Below are 20,991 nucleotides of genomic sequence, written 5' to 3' on the forward strand. Positions count from 1 at the left end.
TCTGGGACACTGACGATAGTAGAAAACAAAGCATGTCACTTCTCATTTCTCACATAGTGCAGCAGAACACCTAGCAATGGCCCTCCATATGGTAGATTGTAGCTCATGCGTTGAGTGAATGAAATGTGGATAAGACATCTAAAGGTTATTTAAAACTGAGATCAAAATGGTATCTCATTTATTTATCCTTTTATTGGTTTTTATATCTGACAGATGGTCAATCACAATGCAGCCAGTATTGTCCATTTGGACTTGGAAGCTGCTGTGAAATATCTATCATCCATTTTTAGGAAAACTATTTAGTGACAATATTTGGTTTTGGCACTTCTTACAGCTTGATATCTTTACTTGATAAAGGACTGAATTTATTTTCAATATATGCTATAGCTACTATGCTGCATCAAATTAAGTAAAACTTTGCACAAAATTTTAAAGATTTTGCAGAGGTAAAACTTTATCATGTAAACTTTTTGTAGGTTGGTTATTGCTCATACACTGCACTGAACAAAATGTAGATAAGATATTGACATATTATTTAAAACTGAGAGCAGAAGAACATCTCATTTCATTCTTGCATTATTGGATTTTATATGTGAAGGATGGTCACATGTGATGCATCCTTTCATGCCCTTGCGCATTGCAAACTATGGGGTTATAACAATTGTCATATCTCATAAACAATACAAGGCATCAAAACGACGTTTTCTGTGAATGATATCACACAATGATACACATACACTGTATGATAAACAATGAAAACTTTTTTAATCTCTAAGATAGGGAAGATGACTTTTTGGTCAATTATTTCCTCTACCTGTTCCTCCAGACCGCTTATATTTATAGTGTCCGAGGTTGCTAGATTTTCTTTAAAATTTCTCTCCACATCATCAGCTCAAGTGTTGACACCTTCAATTTGCAATTGGACAATAGGAATCAACTTAATCTGTCATTCTACGCAATCATTTAAGGTATGTAGTTTTTGTTTCACTGCATCGAATGTAACATTACACACTCTCTGGAATGACCCTAACTTTTCATTAAATTCAGATTCTATATTGTTACACTTATCTTCAATATCATATTCTAATTTCTGGGTCAACTTCTGAAACTGATCATCCTGCTTATTGATAAAATCTGTAAACATTTGATTCATTTGGACAGTTAAAGAATTACTTAATTCGTTCTTTAAATGTAATCATAAATTTTCGACTTTATCATTTAATACATCAAACTTAGAATTTAGAGCTTCACCCTGTGCTTCTAACTTTTCACTTAAAGTGGCTGTATTGGCCTCCTGGTTATCCCACTTAGCACTTTGGTCATCTAATCTAGCATTCAGTTCTTGTCTTTGGTTATCTAATTTAAGGCTTAGTGCTTTAATTAAATTTGCTACCTCAGTCAAGTCAGGCATTACCTTTGTTACAGTCATTGCCATGGCTGGCTCTGAAGTTTCCCCAACTTTCTGAATGTTATCCATCTCTCTACTTTTCTTTGACCTCATAATCATCTAACCTAAAATACAATATTGTGTACAATAATTACACTCACAATTTCTAGTCCCTCTTTCAACTTTATCAAACTGTTATTGGTTTTCGCTTACCTGTTGTAAAGGTCTGGGCTGCGTCCATAAGCAGGTGTAAAATTGACACTGGTGAACAGCATGGGTGCCAGAGCAGCATTGAACAGTTGTTGTGGCATCGGCGTCGGTATGCAGACGCGAAGTCAGCAATGAACAGCAGTTGCAGACAGCGACGATGGCTGGTTACCACGTTGGCGTCATTGGCAGGATACTGCGCTGACGTTAGGGGCTGGTTTCTGCATTGGCATCAGCTGGGTCGATGTATGTCCTTTAGGCAGAATCCAATTCTGTGTAACAGTTTCTTTGTTTTGTTACTCTCAGTTGCTATGGCAACTCAATATCTTCTTATCTCGATTTCAGTTGTAAAATTCCTCCTTTGCGAGTCCTGATAACATCAGTCCCCATGTTCTCAAGGTTTCTAGTGACTAGAGGAAGCAATGTGGTGCTGGTGAGAAAGACTCACATGTCCCCTTCATCATTGGACTTACTTGGAGGTGCTTTGATGATCTTCTTCTCAGGATAGTCAGCCGTGATGATCTGCTCAATTTCTTCTCCAAGGATATGATGCTGTTTGGAGGAATTTTCTCTACTCTTAAAATGATTGCATACACAGGATACTTTTAAATCATCCCTCCTATATTTCACTTCCACAAATAGAACACCACATAACAGTTTCACATCAATGAATCACATTTCATAAATCAAATGGCTTTCGGTCCATCAGAAACTATTGATTACTTTCACAATAAATACAGTTCCAAAAATCTCTCAAGACTCTCACCAGTCCACCATCTGCAACTCTAGAGAGCCATTAAGGAAGTAAGTAAAAGTAAGTGTTTTTTTTTTTTTTTCTTTTTCATGATTCAACTGTTCCTAATAATGACTGACATAGCATCGTCACAGAGTAAGGCATGCATGCTCCTAGTGCTGGTCATGTAACTTCTGTGATGAACGAGGCAACCACTTGCCCACACTGATCAGCTGTTCACCTTGTGGCATTCTCTTGACACACATCTACCCTGTGCACACAGAAAACCAGTGTGAGGGATAAATTTCCCATTTTTCACATTCATACGTAAAATATCAGGTGTTCAAGAAGGTGGAAAGTGGAGGGTCTCTAGAATTTTTGTCAAAATTCTCGAGGCACTACAACACCCTCCTTTCATTAGTCTAGGTGACATTGGCTGAGGCAAGAAGGAGGTCATTGGATACAGCTGTAGCAGGATTGCTGGTCAGCATCAAAGTTTCCAGGTTGTTGTGGCAGAATGATCAATTGTGGTGGTGACAGAAGAGGTAATGCAGTTTTGTCTTCCTCTTCACATGTGTTTCGTGGAGGCAACTGTTTCAAAGGATCTGGGATGGTTTCAAAACTTTTGACTAATAGCCATGATGTTATCACCTTTGGTTCAATGCTGTTGGGTACCTTGTAGCAGTGAAGGAACTGTTGAACTGTCTGGAAATAAAAGCACTCTAAACCCACCTTTCCTCATCCTGAGCTTCAACAATGACAAAATTGTGCATCAGTTTTATGCTCATTTCATTCCTCTAGAACTGTTGTACATCAAGACTCACCTTGAAATCATTGTTAATATTCTGAATGGTTGATGTTCCACCATGCAATACAAATAGCCGTACCATAGGTGCAACCACAACGGAGGGGTGTCTGTTGAGAGGCCAGACAAACGTGTGGTTCCTGAAGAGGGGCAGCAGCCTTTTCAGTAGTTGCAGGGGCAACAGTCTGGATGATTGACTGCTCTGGCCTTGTAACACTAACCAAAATGGCCTTGCTGTGCTGGTACTGCGAACGGATGAAAACAAGGGGAAACTACAACTGTAATTTTTCCCGAGGACATTCAGCTTTACTGTATGGTTAAATGATGATGGCGCCCTCTTGGGTAAAATATTCCGGAGGTAAAATAGTCCCCCATTTGGATCTCCAGGAGGGGACTACTCAAGAGGACATCATTATCAAGAGAAAGAAACCTGGTGTTCTATGGATCGGAATGTGGAATGTCATACCCCTTAATCAGGCAGGTAGGTTACAAATTTGAAAAGGGAAATGAATAGGTCAAAGTTAGATATAGTGTGAATTAGCAAAGTTTGGTGGAAGGAGGAACAAGACTTTTGGTCAGGTGAATAAAGAGTTATAAATACACCAATCAAATAGGGGTAATGCAGGAGTAGGTTTAATAATGAATAAAAAAATAGGAGTGCGAGTAAGCTTCTACAAACAGCATAGCAAATGCCTTATTGTGGCCAAGATAAAACCGAAGCCCATGCCTACTACAGTAGTACAAGTTTATATGCCAACTAGCTCTGCAGATGACAAAGAAATTGAAGAAATGTATGATAAGATAGAAGAAATTACTCAGATAGTGAAGGGAGACAAAAATTTAATAGTCATGGGTGACTGGAATTCGAGTGTAGGAAAAGGAAGAGAAGGAACATAGTAGGTGAATATGGATTGGAGATAAGAAATGAAAAAGGAACCTGCGTGGTAGAATTTTGCACAGAGCATAATTTAATCACAGCTAACACTTGGTTCAAGAATTGTGAAAGAAGGCTGTATACATGGACGAAGCCTGGAGATACTAGAAGGTATCAGATATATTATATAATGGTAAGACAGAGATTTATGAACCAGGTTTTAAATTGTAAGACATTTCCAGGGGCAGATGTGGACTCTGACCACAATCTATTGGTTATGAACTGTAGATTCAAATTGAAGAAACTGCAAAAAGGTGGGAATTTAAGGAGATGGGACCTGGATAAACTGACTAAACCAGAGGTTGTACAGAGTTTCAGGCAGAGCATAAGGGAACAATTGACAGGAATGGGGGAAAGAAATACTGTAGAAGAAGAATGGGTAGCTTTCAGGGATGAAGTAGTGAAGGCTGCAGAGGATCAAGTAGGTAAAAAGATGAGGTCTAGTAGAAATCCTTGGGTAACAGAAGAAATATTGAATTTAATTGATGAAAGAAGAAAATATAAAAATGCAGTAAAAGAAGCAGGCAAAAAGGAATACAAACATCTCAAAAATGAGATTGACGGAAAGTGCAAAATGGTTAAGCAGGGATGGCTAGAAGTCAAATGTCAGGATGTAGAGGCACATATCAGCAGGGGTAGGATACTGCGCACACGTAAATTAAAGAGACCTTTGAAGAAAAGAGAACCACTTTCATGAATATCAAGAGCTCAGATGGATGGTGGAGGAGTATATAGAGGGTCTATATGAGGGCGATGTACTTGAGGAAAATATTATGGAAATGGAAGAGGATGTAGATGAAGACGAAATGGGAGATATGAATCTGCATGAAGAGTTTGACAGAGTACGGAAAGACCTAAGTCCAAACAAGGCCCCAAAGTAGACAACATTCCATTAGAACTACTGGCAGCCTTGGGAGAGCCAGTCCTGATGTATGAAACAGGCGAAATACCCTCAGATTTCAAGAAGAATATAATAATTCCAATCTGAAAGAAAGCAGGTGTTGACAGATGTGCAAATTACCAAACTATCAGTTTAGTAAGCCACAGCTGCAAAATACTGACGCAAATTCTTTACAGACGATTGGAAAAACTGGTAAAAGCCAATCTCGGGGAAGATCTGTTTGGATTCCGTGGAAATATTGGAACACATGAGGCAATACTGATCCTACAACTTCTCTTAGAAAATAGATTAAGGAAAGGCAAACCTACGTTTCTAACATTTGTAGACTTAGAGAAAGCTTTTGATAATGTTGACTGGAATATTCTCTTTCAAATTCTGAAGGTGGCAAGGATAAAATACAGGGAGCGAAATGCTATTTACAGTTTGTACAGAAACCAGATGGCAGTTATAAGAGTCAAGGGACGTGAAAGGGAAGCAGTGGTTGGGAAGATAGTGAGACAGGGTTTTAGCATCTCCCCGATGTTATTCAATCTGTATATTGAGCAAGCAGTAAAGGTAACAAAAGAAAAATTTGGAGTAGATATTAAAATCAATGGAGAAGAAATAAAAACTTTAAGGTTCACTGATGACATTGTAATTCTGTCCGAGACAGCAAAGGACTTGGAAGTTCAGTTGAACAGAATGGACAGTGTCTTTAAAGGAGGCTATAAGATGAGCATCAACAAAAGCAAAATGAGGATAATGGAATGTAGTTGAATCAAGTCGGGTGATACTGAGGGAATTTGATTAGGAAATGAGGCACATAAAGTAGTAAAGAAGTTTTGCTATTTGGGAGCAAAATAACTGATGATGGTCGAAGTAGACAGGATATAAAATGTAGACTGGAAATGGCAATGAAAGCGTTTCTGAAGAAGAGAAATTTGTTAACATCGAGTATAGATTTAAGTGTCAGGAAGTCATTTCTGAAAGTATTTCTATGGAGTGTGGCCATGTGTGGAAGTGAAACATGAACAATAAATAGTTTAGACAAGAAGAGAATAGAAGCTTTCAAAATGTGGTGCTACAGAAGAATGCTCAAGATTAAATCGGTAGATCACATAACTAATGAGGAGGTATTGAATAGAATTGGGGAGAAGAGGAGTTTATGGCAGAACTTGACTAGAAGAAGGGATTGGTTTCTGGGACATGTTCTGAGGCTTCAAGGGATCACCAATTTAGTATTGGAGGGCAACGTGGAGGGTAAAAATCATAGAGGGAGACCAAGAGATGAAGCACTAAGCAGATTCGGAAGGATGTAGGCTGCAGCCCGTACTGGGAGATGTAGCAGCTTGCACTGGATAGAGTAGAATGGAGAGCTGCATCAAACCAGTCTCAGGACTGAAGACCACAACAACAACAACAACAGGCTATGGCACACTTGTGCTAAATACTGCAAAGGGTTACATACCTCAGAGAACAGTACAGACACAAATTTTCTTACCTAGTCAGCAATGATGAATGCTGCACTGCCTAAATGTGATGCCCATAACTGTGAAAATACCCTCTCCATACCATTATGTCCGGCAAAGGTGTCACCTCGACATTGCGAATGACGTGATCAGTCATGGAAAGAATATACCAGTAACCTTCCAACTTTGGCAGGGAGCTGGTCAGATCAGTGTGTAATGTTGTAACCAGACTTAAGCATTTTGTATTGCACTTGTTCCCAGTGTGCTTGTTGACCAGTCTTGCAGCACTGTCAAGCCAAGCTAATTTGATTCCACAGTTTGCAGTCTCTATTCAGATCAGGCCAGACAAATAACTTCATACAAATGGAGATAGTAGGGTGTAACCCTTGATGTGACAGTTAGTGCAAGCTATTGAAGATAGGCTTCCTAATATTCAGTGGCACTAGTGGGCAGAGGCAGTGTTACAATACATCACATCAGACTTGCTTCAGGAACCAGGGGTGGTATTACTTTGAAGTCAAATTTCAAATCAGTCATATCTACATCTACATCTACACGGATACTCTGCAAATCACATTTAAGTGCCTGGCTGAGGATTCATCAAACCACCTTCACAATTCTCTATTATTCCAATCTCATACAGCGTGCAGAAAGAATGAACACCTATATCTTTCTGTATGAGCTCCGATTTCCCTTATTTTATCAAGGTGATTATTCCTCCCTATGTAGATTGGTGTCAACAAAATATTTTCTCATTCAGAGGAGAAAGTTGGTGATTGGAATTTCGTGAGAAGATTCCGTCGCAATGAAGAATGTCTTTCTTTTAATGATGTCCAACCCAAATCCTGTATCTTTTCTGTGACACTCTCTCCCATATTTCATGATAATGCAAAATGTGCTGCCTTTCTTTGAACTTTTTCTATGTACTCTGTCAGTCCTATCTGTTAAGGAACCCACACCATGCAGCAGTATTCTTCGAAGAGAATGGACAAGCTTAGTGTAGGCAGTCTCCTTGGTAGGTCTGTAACATTTTCTAGGTGTCCTGCCAATAAAACAAAGTCTTTGGTTAGCCTTCCACACATCTTCTTTGTGTTCCTTCCAATTTAAGTAGTTCATAATTGTAATACCTATGAATTAGTTGAACTTATGGCTTTTAGATTAGACTGATTTATTGTGTAACTGACGTTTAAGGAGTTCTTTTTAGCACTCATGTGGATGACCTCACGCGTTTCATTATTTAGGGTCAACTACCACTTTTTGCACCATTCAGATATTTCTTCTAAATCATTTTGCAGTTTGTTTTGATCTTATGATAACTTTATTAGTTGATAAACAACAGCATCAGCTGCAAACAACCAAAGACTCCTGCTTAGATTGTCCCCCAAGTCATTTATATAGATAAGGAACAGCAAAGGGCCTATAACACTACCTTGGGGAATGCCAGAGATCACTTCTCTTTTACTTGATGACTTTCCATCAATTCCTATGAACTGTGACCTCTCTCACAGGAAATCACAAATCCAGTGACATAACTCAGTTGATATTCTGTAAGCACACAATTTCACAATGAGCCACTTGTGTGGTACATTATCAAAATCCTTCTGGAAATCCAGAAATATGGAATCGATCTGAAATCCCTTATCAATAGCACTCAACACTTCATGTGAATAAAGAGCTAGTTGTGTTTCACAGGAATGATGTTTTCTAAACCCATGTTGACTGTGTGTCAATACACCATTTTCTTTGAGGCAGTTCATAATGTTCGAACACAATATATGTTCCAAAATCCTGCTGCATATCAATGTTAAGGATATGGGCCTGTAGTTTAGTTGATTACTCCTACTACCTTTCTTGAATATTGGTGTGACCTGTGCTACTTTCCAGTCTTTGGGTACAGATCTTTCGCCAAGTGAACGGTTGTATATGATTGTTAAGTATAGAGCTAAGGCATCAGCATACTCTGAAAGGAACCTAATTGATATACAGTCAGGACCAGAAGACTTGCTTTTATTAAGTGATTTAAGTTACTTCACTACTCCAAGGATATTTACTTCTACGTCACTCATGTTGGCAGCTGTATATTGTAAAAGACTGGAAATTTCTAGAACATGTTTTTGAGCCATGGAGAGGCTGTCATAGTTGATGTCAACTGACAGTTCATTGACTCGAGACAGGTAACCTGCCATAACATTGTCTGCATCCTTTAGGTGTAATAAATTGTGCACTCTATTGGAGGTGGTGTAAATTTTGTGGAAATTGTGTGATGTAATTGAGATTGTTATGAGAACAGTCTTTTGCAAGATTTCCTAGTGTTTTGTGGTCCATGTAAATTGTGAGTTGTCTACCCTCGATGTCGTCTTTGAAGTGCCACACTGTCTCACATGCAGCAAACAGTTCTCGATCATTAGCTGACAACTTAACATTGAAACTCAGGTAGCTTCTGTGAGAAGAAATGTAATGGAGTTGCTCACCTGCAACTGTCTACTGATGGACTGTGTTGATTCCTGTTTCATTCGTGTGAGAAGTAGTTGACAAAGTAACCATCAAGATAAAATTGGCTAATATTGTAGCATGCAGCAATCTGAGCTTAATTTGGTCAAAGGCCTGTTCACTTTAGGTGCCCAAGTGAGAGCCTGTTTGACATTTATTTCCAACCAAAGCATCTGTCAATGGGGACTGTATGGCTGTTGCTTGTAGCACATGATGCGTATAGAAATTAATTGTGCTGTAAAACCACTTTAACTCCAGACATTTTCAGTGCTGCTCTGTGTGTTGGACCATGGGTCATACACAGTTTAACTGATGGAGTGTACTAGAAATGTTGCTTTGCATTATTGAATGGTCATTCATTACTGTGCCAAAATGTTCAAGGGTCTCATTAGTAAGTGTGAGGTGACCTTTATGCTCTTCTGAAGAAGCTGAAAAAGCTAATATGACAACTACGTATGAGAAACAGAATGGAAATTGGAAGAGAATTTTATTGATGAAGTATTACCAAATTTGCATTTTTCGAACAGTAAGGCTTGGTGGTTCTGTGGTAAATTGCCAGACTGCAAAACCAGATGTCTTGATTTGATGCCTGGTCAGCTGTAGGATTTTTATTTGCCATTTATCACTTCTTTCACCTCTGGAAACGTTTGTTGATCTGAAAAATGCCAAGCTGCAATGTGGTTCTGAATCCACATTTAGCTGCAGGTCCCCAAGTAACTGGCAGGGTAGCTCAGATAAAAGTTCAGACTAAAGCAACGGCATACCAACTCCAACAGGACAATGCATAGTAAAGCATTGTGTTATTCAAAACAGTCTTAAGACGGATAACTGCTTTTCTTTAAGGCATGAAAAAGGATTCTTAGAGCCAGAACAACATTATTATTGCCATTTAGGTTATGTCCTTGGTAGAAATGTGAATCTGCAGGTAAGCTGAAAACAGAAGCACCTGCTAAGGAGTGTCAAGTCTCAGAAGTGTGACACTGGGTAACAGTCATGTACTGTGTATTCATTTATAGCTGATGATGTATAACGAATTTTGTGCTGAACTTGCATGTGTTTTAGAATACACAATATATTACAATACACAAAAGCCTTGACAGATTAAATGAAAGATTATGGGGAAATGACCCAAAGAGTAAAAGAACTAGGTTTATGGGCGAAACCTTTGGGCTGTCCAATAGCCTGACTATGCATGCTTGCAGTATCTCATTGACAGCTCTGCTTATAAGCCACACACATTGCGTGTGGACCATGGGAGCCACATGTGGGTGACACATTGATTGTATTGATAATGGCTCATGACATACAATATGTACAGTATGTTCATGTGTGTCATCTGAAAATACAGCCATGCCTGTTACCTTGTTCACACTGGGTATTTACTCCACACATATCCTGATACTGATCTGCTGGAACATATGGTATGATGGTGATGGCATGCGAGTTCCCTTGAATCATGTGCAGTGTAAGTGATCAATGGAAATCCTTCTTGAGTGGCCCAGTGGGCTTGGCGCCACTGTGGAGTTACAAAGAGATTCTGATAGATTGGTCCTGGTGCATATGAACTGGGAATCACACAAGGTGTTGTCATTTGTATACGAATTGGTGGAATTTTGTTTTGTTTGTGTGAGGGAAATGAGCCTCTCCATCAATATCACAGAGGAGGTTGAAAGGCATTACACATTGTTCATGCACACATTCACCATTGTTATTATCAATGGAAGACATGGCAGAACCTCACTTTCATGTCTCAAACAAATCATAGACAGGTGGATTCATACGGATAAAGTGTTATGTGAGCTATTTTGAAAGTCACTGGTTTGTCCAGATACTTTGAAAGGATGATGATCATTAAACATGTTCATTTTTGAAGTGAACACAATATGACAAAGTACACTTGTTATGTAAAAGTAGTTGCACATTGTGGTGTCACCACAGTAGTGATTCCAGTGAGGAATGGTTGCAGGATGAAGTAGAATGCTGGTAAATACGGTAACAATCACTTTATAAACAACAGTAGACATGCAACAGAAATGCATACACACTACAAAATTATTCATACTGAATGGTTTTAAGCTAGAATGTCAAAGATATCCCACTTTGTGGGAGGGCTAAACTCACATTCCTCCCAAAGAGTTTTTTTTAAATATAATATTTTACGTCACCAGTGTAGAGGCCCTACACACATATACTTCAGTGTCTCCTGTAGCTATCATCTAGACTGGATAAAAAATCATCTAAGCTAAAACCTATTTTGGGCACTGCACTAAAAGTCAGCCATCTGGTTAATAGCTTCTGATGTGTAGTGCACCTTTGTCCAATTTAAGGGAAACCTATATTTTGCAGCCCATTGGTACAAATCATAAAAGCCACAGATTGGCTTGTCACAGAACCATCTGACCTCTGGTTCAATACTTCATTTTGGCTCAAAATTAGAGGCCCCTCATCAGCTCTCTGAAAAACATTGCATATTTTGTGGCTCAGTGCATGTCTGTAAGCAAGGCTGGTTTTCTCTGCACTCTCTTCCAGTCAGTGGAATGACTGAAGTATGATCTTGGGCCCAGTCAACATACACAATTTATTAAATTGCTGTACCCAAGAACCACTTACACAATGGGGCATTCTGACTGGTTCAATGTTTATATAAACAGTTAATCTTAATTATTCCTCAAGGGTGTTTTAATTTCAGTATTTATTAAGTTAGAAGGATCTATATCCACATCTACATCTACATACATACTCTGCAATCAACCATACGATCCGTAGGGGACTGTACCTCATACCACAACTTGCATCTTCTCTGCCTGTTCCACTCCAAAACAGAATGAGAGAAAAATGACTGCCTATATGCCTCTGTACGAGCCCTAATCTCTCTTATCTTATCTTTGTGGTCTTTCCACGAAATGTAAGTTGGCGGCAGTAAAATTGTACTGCAGTTAGCCTCAAATGCTGGTTCTCTAAATTTCCTCAGTAGCGATTCACGAAAAGAATGCCTCCTTTCCTGTAAAGACTCCCACCTGAGTTCCTGAAGTATTTCCGTAACACTCGCGTGATGATCAAACAAACCAGTAACAAATCTAGCAGCCTGCCTCTGAATTACAAAATCCCTTTAAGGTCTGAAGCTACAAGACCCAAAATAATGCATTGTGTAAATAATCTGAGATAAAATTAACAATTTCTTTGAAGGCAAGTTTGCATTTCAAATTTTTGTCTCATCTATGCTTACTTAACAGACACTTTAGGAAACAGCATTAATGTAAGGCAAATGTTGCCCATATGTATTACTGTATAACTGAGAAAATAAGTAATACATGATATAATAGTTTTAGTAAGTTCAACATACAATATTACAATGCAGCAGTTGAATACATAAGAGCTAAGTTTACATCAGAGTTACAAAATAGGTAGCAGTACCTTAGAATAAATAACTCAGAGAGCCGAAAAAATTGGAGATTTTGCACTAATCACATAAGTTATGGGGAAGGTGATTTCCTGTGAAGATAGTACTTCCAAAGTTTAAAGAGTACATAACTGGAGATATGAATATATTGTGAAATACATTATAAACATCATTAATGTTCCCAGAAATTTTCAAAAATATACCTTTTACCATGTAAAAACACTAAAATTTAGTAAGTAGTTGTTTTTGAATGACAATACTGTTTCCACATCCTTCTAAGGAGCAAAATTTTTTTTTGTAGCTGATGATATAGTACAAATTTTGTGTAGAATTTGCACATGTTTGAAAATACAGAATACATCACAGTACACACAAGCATTGATACTTTCACTGAAAGATTATGGGGAAATGGGCCAAACAGTAAAATATTAAAACCTAAAATTTGAAATCAGACCAATGTAATGAAATTAGATAGATAAGAAATCTATTCACCAAGTGGCAACAGGAGAACACAAATAGATTTTACTTATGCCAATCTGCAGGTCAATGTGCTAGGTAGTTGCACACAAAAGACACTTGGGAGGTCATCTTATATATGCAAATAAAGATGCCAAATGAACAGATTTTTAACTTAGATGAAATTATGATATTGTCTGCACTAGATGAACACTAAGATAATGAAAATTACAGACACCAACAAAGCAATTGAGGTGATCAACAATCCATTGGTCAAACCTTGTCATTATGATGATATTAGGGGGCTTTAGTATTCCTACAGGGTGTTTCAAAAATGACTGGTGTATTTGAAACGGCAATAAAAACTAAACGAGCAGTGATAGAAATACACCATTTGTTGCAATATGATTGGGACAACAGTACATTTTCAGGCAGACAAACTTTCGAAATTACAGTAGTTACAATTTTCAACAACAGATGGCGCTGCGGTCTGGGAAACTCTATAGTATGATATTTTCCACATATCCACCATGCGTAGCAATAATATGGCGTAGTCTCTGAATGAAATTACCCGAAACCTTTGACAACGTGTCTGGCGGAATGGCTTCACATGCAGATGAGATGTACTGCTTCAGCTGTTCAATTGTTTCTGGATTCTGGCGGTACACCTGGTCTTTCAAGTGTCCCCACAGAAAGAAGTCACAGGGGTTCATGTCTGGCGAATAGGGAGGCCAATCCACGCCGCCTCCTGTATGTTTTGGATAGCCCAAAGCAATCACACGATCATCGAAATATTCATTCAGGAAATTAAAGATGTCAGCCGTGCGATGTGGCCAGGCACCATCTTGCACAAACCACGAGGTGTTCGCAGTGTCGTCTAAGGCAGTTTGTACCACTACAAATTCATGAAGAATGTCCAGATAGCGTGATGCAGTAATCGTTTCGGATCTGAAAAATGGGCCAATGATTCCTTTGGAAGAAATGGCGGCCCAGACCAGTACTTTTTGAGGATGCAGGGACAATGGGACTGCAACATGTGGCTTTTCGGTTCCCCATATGCGCCAGTTCTGTTTATTGACGAAGCCGTCCAGGTAAAAATAAGCTCCATCAGTAAACCAAATGCTGCCCACATGCATATCGCCATCATCAATCCTGTGCACTATATCATTAGCGAATGTCTCTCGTGCAGCAATGGTAGCAGTGCTGAGGGGTTGCTGCATTTGAATTTTGTACGGATAGAGGTGTAAACTCTGGCGCATGAGACGATACGTGGACGTTGGCATCATTTGGACCGCAGCTGCAACACGGCGAACGGAAAACCGAGGCCGCTGTTGGATCACCTGCTGCACTAGCTGCGCGTTGCCCTCTGTGGTTGCTGTATGTGGTCGCCCTACCTTTCCAGCATGTTCATCCATCACGTTCCCAGTCCGTTGAAATTTTTCAAACAGATCCTTTATTGTATCGCTTTTCGGTCCTTTGGTTACATTAAACCTCCGTTGAAAACTTCGTCTTGTTGCAACAACACTGTGTTCTAGGCGGTGGAATTCCAACACCAGACAAATCCTCTGTTCTAAGGAATAAACCATGTTGTCTACAGCACACTTGCACATTGTGAACAGCACACGCTTACAGCAGAAAGACGACGTACAGAATGGCGCACCCACAGACTGCGTTGTCTTCTATATCTTTCACATCACTTGCAGCGCCATCTGTTGTTGAAAATTGTAACTACTGTAATTTCAAAAGTTTGTCTGCCTGAAAATGTACTGTTGTCCCAAGCATATTGCAACAAATGGTGTATTTCTATCACTGCTCATTTAGTTTTTATTGCCATTTCAAATATACCGGTCATATTTGAAACACCCTGTAGATACTTGACTTAAAAGCTAGTTCTTAATACTTTATACACAGGGTGTCACAGAATACTTGGCAAGCAACTTAAAGTACTTCCTAATTCAAGTTTTTAGCTTCTTTGTTATGCTGTCCCATGAGTTGAACAAAACTGAGATCATTTATGCTGCCATTCTTATAGCTGTATGTCTATGGGAAATACAGTGTTCAGCTGAAAATGAAAATGTATATTTCACAAGTATTTACCTTAAGAAAAGAGTAATTAAAGCAGGGGATGAACACATGTTGTAACTGAGTGGTCTGTGTGGGAGCTTGTGATTTGCAAGGCCTCAGTTTGATTTCCAGTGGGTCAGAGGTTTTATCCTCTTGGGGACAGTGTTTTGTGTTATCATCATCATAATTTCATTATCATTATCAATGCACAAGTTGTTGAAGTGACCTAAAATAAAAAGACCTGCACTAGGTGACTGAACAGCTGTAGATAGGGTCTCCTTGCTAGTAATGCCATATGATCTGTGTAGGTTCTTTAAATGGACTACAAATAAAAATAAATATTCATATTATCACCATGTGGTTAAGATATCATATAGGAGGTATGATTATCTCAGTAATCTAACAGAAAGTTGAAGGGTAAACTATGAGTTATTTTGTGTACCTTATTTGTTTTTCTTCATCAATCTCCATATCTGCTGGTCTTTTGAGGTGATGTGATGTAGACATACATAATTGTGCAGTCCCAGTATGGTGTTAATTAAAAGTTATAATGTTTGGAAGTCACAAGATTTTATTCTCACACCTAGTTACATCATATTCTCCCCCTCCCAATGTGATGTGGACTTGCATTTTGAAATGGACCATTTGTTGGAACGAAAGTCAGTGTGAAAAAAGAATAGCTGCCTCAGCCACATCAGAACTGTTGTACATCATTGGGGAAACATGGTAAGTATTAAGCTGCACACCAAAATTCAAAGGAATTAACATTAAATTAATGTTCCAGAATTGCAATATGTTTCTTAACACTCACACATCTATACTTGCACATGCTTTCTGGGCATATAAATCCTGGTGCAGCTAAACAATAATTACTTCAGCTCTGAAAAATTCACATTATATGTCTCCCCAGTCTTTATATCTGGTCACCTGTACTAGGATGTCACCTTTAGGAGAGAGTTAATTAAAAATAATTATATAGATTTGTAAATTTCTTCTTCTGTATCATGAATGGGATACTATATTATCACAATGAGGATGGAAATTACGTGATGTGCAACAGATTAACCATAATCAACTTGAGAATTAATTCTGGATGGAGTGAGAAGGCCAACAAGAAGATAATAAAATTCATGAGCCATTGAATGCGTGACTGCACTTAGCAGCATCTCTGCCAATAGTGATCATAATGCCTTTCCTAATCCAGTTCCCAAATTGAAGCATTCCTGTAAAATACATGGACATTTGGACAGAAAATTAATTTTAGGAAAGAATGTGTGCATACAATTGAGTTACACCGACAATGTGTTTTGATCTACATCTACATCTACATCTACATGATTACTCTGCTATTCACAATAAAGTGCCTGGCAGAGGGTTCACTTTTCAATGACAGTGTATTTTGATATGTTTTAGCAAGGCACCAATGAGTAGATTTCGTGGTGGTATCCTCACTATTACAAGCAGAATATTTGATTTTTGAAAGTGTTCATTTACTTTGTCATTTTGTAAACTTATCAAACAGTGAGTACACACAATAGGCACATTGTTACCAGTCCATTGCTGTATAGCCAGGCACAAGACATTGCCAAAATGGACATGGTGGCAAATTAAATCGAAACTGAAAATGTCGGATGCACTAATGATTACTTATTACATTTTTCAATTAACAAGGAAACAGATGATAGTAACATTACCACTCAAAATGATGATGATGACAGTAGATGAGACAGGCTCACAATTTTGTTCAGGGAGTATTTTTTGCCCTGGTGAAAGTGTAATGTGCAACAGTGCAGACTTATTAAATCATTCTTTTTCTACCACACTTATGACTAGTGACAGTCGTCGCTCCGGCAGCGCGCAGAGATGTCGTGGGCACGCCCGGAGTTTAGAGGTTCGCTCAGTAGAGCTATGGTTGTGGCGGATCGCCGTTCGGCTGAGCCCGCTCGGTCGACGGCCCCATCCGGCCCCCCAAATACGACGACTGGAGAAGCTGGCGTGGCAGACCGCCGTCCGGAGGAGCGTGCTCCCCCGGCAGCCCCGTCTGACTCGCCGTCTACGATGACTCGGCCACCGACCCCGGACCTCGAGTCAGGAGAAGATGACGATGTCATCGTCAACTTGGCAGATTTCCTGCCCACGAAGAACGGGCAAAGGACGACAGCCAGCGCACTGCATCTCCCAGATGGCGGGCGACGCAAGCAGTCCCACACCACCGCAGCAACCGTCGCCAAGAAGACGCCAAAGAAGAGGAGGCAGCTCGCTGTCTCTACAAACGGGGGCAGACGGCGTGCCCTACCAGACGACAGCGGTGCTGGATTGACATGGACGACCGTCACATCGAGACGTGCGGCCAGACCACGGACGACGCCTTCACCGCCGCCTACATCGACCGCAAACCGTTTTAAGGCGCTTGCGGTCGAAGAGAAGACCGAGCAGCCTACACCCGGGCAGTCGGCGCCCACGGCCACTGCCCAAGCAGGCCACTTGAACGATGAAGACGATGAAGAAGCCGTCCCTACCACCGGACGGTCACACCGGATGCCGCCGTCCATAGTCTTCGAGGTGGCAGAAGATTATAAAGGGTTCCTGCAGCTCGTGAGGCAGTGGACGACTGCCGACTTCACCTTACGAGCTGCGTCAGGGAACCTGGTGTGGCTACAAGTGGCCAATACCGAAGATTACATCCGGGTGACGAGTGAGGCGTCAAACCAGGGCCTCCACTGGTACACCCATGCCACCGTCCCCGAGCGACTACTGAAGATTGTCTTTAAGGGACTTCCCATGGCAGCTCAACCCGAGCTGCTACAAGAAGAACTGATGGAGCTCGACTTCCGCGTGCGCAACGTGACGCGCGTGAAGTCGCACGTCAGCCACAAGGAGTCGCCCTCACTTCTGGTGATCGCCACCGATACACCGGAAAACAGGCGGCTCTATCAGGTGATGAGGGTGGCCAACACAAAGGTCACCGTCGAAAACCTTAAACAGAAGAGGGGCCTGGTGCAATGCTTCCGCTGCCAGGGGATGGGGCACATGGCTCGCCACTGCTCCTTCCCCGAGAAGTGCGTGAAGTGTGCCGGGGACCATGCCAGCAGACTGTGTCTGCTACCGAGGTCGCACGCGCCCAAGTGTGCTAACTGCAGCGGCCCACACGTGGCGAGCTACCGCGGCTGCGAAGTCTTCAAAGCCGCGATAGCTCGCCAAAACGGGCAGCAGGTGACGACGACTGCCGACCGCTCCCTCCACCGTCCGTGCCCAGGCGCAAAACCGGTGAGGCAGCCGGCACACGCCAGACAGACGCCGGCAGCCAATGCTGCCAACTCCGCCACCACTGAAGGGGGCAACAGAAGATGGCGCACCCGCATCAGAAAACGTGCGCGCGAGCGCACACCAGAGGACCAGCGCGCCTACCAAGTCCAATGGAAGGCGCGCAAAGAAGATCACCCAACGACGGGGGGTGAAAGGCGCGGCAACGCGCCAGCCACCTCACGTCACCCTGCAGCACCAAGCCAAGGCGCCACTACAACAGCGCTTGAAGGAGGCCTGGCTGCAGCAGTTTCAGCACTCTCTGCGGCAATCGACAGAGTAACACACCTTGCCGACACACTGCAGAGAGTGGCTGAAACAGTGATGACCGCCGCACCGACGGCTGTTCAACAGCCGTCGAAATAAGGCGCTCCCAACGCCGTCCGCGCCGGGAGCACTGAAGTCGGCCTGTCATGGGCCTACCCAGTGTCTGCAGCGCAGACACAAAGAAGCCTTTACAACCTGAAAAGGGCCCAAGAAGACACTAATATAAGAGAGGAACCAACCATTCCAGATGAGAGAAGATATGGAGGCAAAGTAGGGCAAGCCTACTAACACTCCGCCAACCAGGGGTCGGGGAGCCCCTGCAGAAGCCCGAGTCGTTCGTATGACTAGTGATTTGACAGGGTGCATTGTGCACACTGGAAACTCCAATTATGATGTAAATGTTACAACAGTTATTTAAACAAAGCTTCTATGATTTAAAAAATGAGTTTAAGGATGATTAAAAACAAACACTCAGACAAAGAATTGATGAAAAATTTAATGAGTTTTCAGAACAACAAAATGAAAGATTTAATAAGCTTAATGAGCAAAATCAAACACTTAAATGAAGCAGCAATGAAAAATTTAATCATTTTAGGAAACAAGACAGATACACAAAAGAAATTATATGAACAGCAAACGCAAACTCTTAACGCTTTCAAAACCAACATAATACAACAGTTCAATGACTTGGCAAAAGATATGCATGCTGATCTTTCAAATGAATTGTAGAATAAACTTGTAAAGGGGAAGACCTAAAAACACAATTGCTCACTGTTTTATCACAAGATATAAATAATTTAAGCCAAAAAGTGTCATCAATAGGTGAGACACAAGAACATTTTGTAGAAGACGTGAAGAAGGTATCTGAAGCTCAGACAAAAATGCAGCTGGAGCAGTCAAAATTGTGCCAGAATATAAATATACACACAGGTACCACTGACAGGTTGCAAACAGCATACATGGTCTACCTGAACAGGTGCAAAACCTGTCATTGCAACTAGGTTTAAATACTCAGTTCATCTGGAAGGAGCAATAAACAATACATTAAGAGAGGCTAGATAATATGAACAACTATCCACATTTGAACTCTAACCTGTCAAGTGAAATAGGTAGCAACTATGACATGCAGCAGACACTGCCACCTTCTGTCCCTGTCATGTAAAAGTATTCAGGATACTATCTGATACATCAAAACAATGCTATGCCAGCAACAGACAGTGCTGCTTGCCTTTCTACTTTGCTCATGGATGAAGGCTTATTACATCACAGGCAGTTCTAATTTTTTCTCCAAAGTGAATAAACCCAGTCATGTCATTAAGAGCCTTTTGGAAAATTTTGCTGAGGAATTTGACTGAAGCACAGAATACACACTTTGTGTAAGTTATACACAGGGTGATGTCTTGCTGTGGGCCACTGACATGGAAGAGAAACATTTTGAAAGGACATTCATAAACAAATTCTGGACCATTACAGTACAAGAGAGATTGAGGCATGAAGTTTTTAACCTAGTGCAATTCAGAAGTGAGCACAGAGGCCTCAGAAGATGCTTTGAGAAGTACCTAAATAAAAGTCATTTCTAGACAAATCCGATATCACACATAGAAGTCCCAAAAAGTTTGGATAGCCAACTATGTGCTAACATACATGAGAAATTAATCACCACTCATGAGCACAATATAGAGAATTTCCTCTCTTTTCTCAATTCCATCGATCTTGTCCATGAAGAGAGAGCTGCACAACCATGATGTGACAGTATGCAGGCAGACCCTACAAGAACTAATGAACAGTGCAGCAGGAATGGCAATAACATCCAACATGGCTGGCAGGCATATTTCCCTCACAGCAGTACCAAAAGGAAACAATTTGGTAATGGAAAGGGACAAAAATTCAACTGAGGATATAAAAATAACAATGGACAGAATTTTGATCAGTCAGGATTTAATGGCTATAGAGGTTATGGTAAGCAAGAGTACAATGTGCCGCCAATCGGAGGCAGTGACCCTAAAACAACTGGCAAGGGTAGAAAGCAACTGGGTGATGAAACAATTCACTGCTGTGTGACTATAATCAGTACAATCAAAATTACATTTCAAATACTGGCCAGAGACAACAGAATTTTGGATTGAGAGCTGCACGAATTACTAAGTGGTAAAACCAGATGCATTATGTGCACATACGTGAGGTTATCCCTAATGAGGAGATCATTGCTCAGGGTAATTTGGAAAACTCGAACCAGTATTGTTAGGCCCCCATTTGATGACCAATAATAGTGGTGGGGGCATGGAACTAGTTAATATCTGTCTTCTTAGATTTGGAAACTGTGGTGATATGGAAGATGCCAGGTGTGTAGATGGAAATGAAGGCACAATAAAGGCAGTAATCAATGCACAAATACTTAGTTTTGGTGCTGAACAAAGAGGACACATACTGATGCTTCAATCGAAAAATGTAAAATACAAACAACTGTTGAAGATCAGTCTTAAGGCATAAAACAGCAGACATGGATTCCTATTCAGATTGAGAGCTTTTCTTTACACTGCATTTTTCTTGTGGTTGACAAGCTAATAGTAAACGGCATTACTGGCATGGACACCTT

The sequence above is a fragment of the Schistocerca cancellata genome, chromosome 1, assembly GCF_023864275.1.
Source record: "Schistocerca cancellata isolate TAMUIC-IGC-003103 chromosome 1, iqSchCanc2.1, whole genome shotgun sequence".
NCBI classification, from domain to species: Eukaryota; Metazoa; Arthropoda; class Insecta; order Orthoptera; family Acrididae; genus Schistocerca; species Schistocerca cancellata.